Here is a 3193-nt window from a genome sequence, read left to right on the forward strand (position 1 = left end):
TTACTTGCAAGCAAACTTCAGACTCTGATGGATTGGATTCAGTGTGAGAAATGATGCAGGTTTTTCAGGGAAGTGTGCAGCAGATGATTGCACGCCAGCATATTCAGCACTGATGTCAGGAAGAAGATTGTTATTCTGTGTGGTGTTCTCAGAAGGTCTCGGCTCAAAGAACAGTCTGGGCCAGGAGCCTGGAAATGTGTGTGTGTGTGTACCTAGACAAAGTGAAAACCAATCCAGACACCTGCCGGCTACCACTGCCAGCTGCTAATACAAGGGGAAAAAGAATGTGCTGGGCCTCTAGCACATACGAATGCCTTGAAAAGGGCAAGGTGGCTGAAAGAATGGTTTCCTCATCCTCATTTTTATGTCCATAACACCTGCCACTTTTACCTCCTGGTGAATGGACCGAATAAAATAAAACACATTAAAAAAAGCAGGCGTGTACTGTGATGATTTTTATTATAAAAGAACAGCGGTTGCAGGCAAAAAACAGGCCAAAACAAAAGGCTCCGGTATAGACAGTAAATGGCTGCTTGACCCACAGCTACAACATCAGGATTAAAGCACTTCACCATTTATCATGCACTGAGAGGACAATCTGCAAGTGATACATGCAGGGTAAAAAAAAAACATATCTGCAACAGGTAGGAAAAGGCCACAGCAGATCACAAGAACATCACATCGTCAGAAGGGTCACAGTTCCCTTCCTGCCCGGGGCAGGAGCAAGATCAGGGAATGTTTTTTATTTATCTTTTTCTTTTGTTTTATTGTTTTAGTGGGTTATATGACATCTCAGTGAAGTGCAAAGACACCGTTTTCCAATGTCTCCACTACCTACGATACTGTAAACAATCTACACTATAAGGCGCACAGTTCATAAGTTGCCCAACAAAAGAGCCACAACATCAGTTTGTAAAGGGTTTCATGTGAAAGTGCATTGTCATATTCATTAACACTCTGCAGGCCTGGCATACCAACTGTCAAAATACCAACTGCAGGCAGTAAACTGCTGTTTACATGGGCGTTACACAAAAAACTACATTTAAAGACAAAAATATAGACCGATTTTCTTTCTTTTTCTGAAAACATCGGTCTAAACGTGTTTTTTTTTTTTTTTGTTTTTTGTTTTTTTAAATTAGGCACACGGTACACCACAGTAAACGCATTTTTCTTTACTACCTCTTTTGGTTGCTGACATCTAAAGACGTGGACACTGAAGGCCCTCCATGACTGAAAGGACAAATTGTTTTTTTAATCACGCAGACAGAACAGTTATATTTACTCACTGCTGGCATCTATCGATTCAAACCTTTCCCAAACATTAAAGGGAAAACATTTCCACCACAATAGGATTATTTAACCTGCTTTTATAACCTTGACACCGGTCTTTCTCATTGTCTCACCTAAGTGTCTTCAATGCAATGACCACCACAGAATATCCTATATACTGCAGACACCACACATTAACCTCCTCTTCACCTGAATCATATCTGACACACAAAGACTTTTATACCTGTCTGTCTACATATCAGGACAAAATATGATAAAAAATAAAATACCTCAATGGCTATTTACTCTGCAATTTCTTTAGCTACTTTAAACACTGATTGTCTACGTTATTAATAAAAATCTAAGGATGTAAACATGATGTAAACACTGTTATTATCCAAATAGCTTGGATCTCAACAGATATTCAACCCTGTGTGAGATGTGAGAAAATACTTCCACACATAAGATGGAGGAGAAATGAGGTAGTCCACAACAGAACTGATGGCAGAGGAAGGGAGTTATAGGTGAACCTTAACTGGCTCTGGTGCATCACTTGAACTGCATGTTGTGGCAGCTTGATCAGTAATCTTCATAGCATACTTCTGGTTGTCTTGTTATAGTTGAGAATTTTCTGATTTGGCAGGGAGAAGCTGTTGAACTCTGGTTGGCACTAATTTCAATGACAATCCAGTGTTGAAATTTTTTTCAGTCTGAACTCTCAGAAGACTTTCTGAAAGCAGTTTTCCTGGTGAATCAGCAGTCATTTGTTCTTAGGGCCAAAGTGCTCTTTAAGCATCAAATCGGTCTATTTTATTAAAAATTTTTTAATTTGTGCACCGTCAGGGCTCCTCAGACAATGCGGTAATCAAATGTGTCCTTCTCAGTGTGGTCTGTCCAGTTGGATGAGGGCATGCTCCGGTATGGGTCCAGCAGGATGCGGAAACAGCGCACAATGAGCAGGGCCAGAAAGATGAAGAGTAGCAGCACAAAGATGAAGGCGGCCTTCTGCTCCAGCGTCAGGTAGGAAGGCACATGGTGCCCGCCGCCTGACGAGGACAGCGTGCTGCTGAAGAGGCCCTCGGCCATCCTGGGCATATCCATGCTAGACCGTCTCGGCTCCAGCTCTTTGTTGGTTGCTGAAAGTCTATGTAGGTGAAGATGGGTTCAGTGGATAAGACCTGTATGAGAATCCAAACAGATGGACTGTAAATCATGTTCTCTGTGGTTTGGCAGATGAAACTAATTGATTAACTTAAAGGATAAGGCTGGTCATGTTCTATAGTGACAGTATTTTCAGCACTCCTCATACAAAGACTCTACTCATGGTTGATGTCCATAAGTGTACCAGTCTCGGATCAGCTTATTCGTCTGTGCCATAGACCTCTGTTTTTGTTCAAACACACTGCTGCACTGGGTGATATGTTTCATTCATTAGTAAACTCTAGACCTGAGTGTGAGTAGCTAATGGAATGAGAGATCTTGAGCAAGATCGTGGGCATGTGCAGTTGACTCAGGAAACTTCAGGAAATTATGGGTCTGGGGTTTCATAACAGAAAAGCGTGTCACCCAGCGCCGTCATGTGTTTTCCCTGTTACTTTTAATTATTTTTGAACATCATTGGAGGTCCATGGCACAGATGAACAAGCTAATCCAGGACTGACAGCTGACGGACATTAACCATGAGTAGAAGGAAATCATTTTCGGTTTTAGTCTCTGCATGGAGATTGCTGGAAATACTTTTAATATAGAAACTGGCCGGCCTTATCCTTTAATGTAATCTCTGAAACAAGAAAAGTCTGAGATCTGAAGACTTTAAGCAGATGACAGGAACAAAACTAAAAATGCTGCAGGCCTGAAAAATACGGCTCTAAGATTAGTTTATTTTTGGAACACTGGGTGAAACACCTGCTCTGTGAGGAAAGGA

The 3193-nt window shown here is 41.5% G+C and overlaps 1 long non-coding RNA gene across 1 annotated transcript in view; it reads right to left on the reverse strand.

Annotated features, from left to right (window-relative positions):
* Window positions 1-442: 442 nt before the first annotated feature.
* LOC109968962 (uncharacterized) overlaps window positions 443-3193 on the reverse strand; it is an 8551-nt gene continuing 5800 nt past the window's right edge. The window contains exon 4 of the long non-coding RNA XR_002276211.1: window positions 443-2447. This is a non-coding gene — a long non-coding RNA (uncharacterized LOC109968962). The remainder of the gene's footprint in view (window positions 2448-3193) is intronic.

The sequence above is a fragment of the Monopterus albus genome, unplaced genomic scaffold (assembly GCF_001952655.1).
Source record: "Monopterus albus unplaced genomic scaffold, M_albus_1.0 scaffold166.1, whole genome shotgun sequence".
Taxonomy (NCBI): Eukaryota; Metazoa; Chordata; class Actinopteri; order Synbranchiformes; family Synbranchidae; genus Monopterus; species Monopterus albus.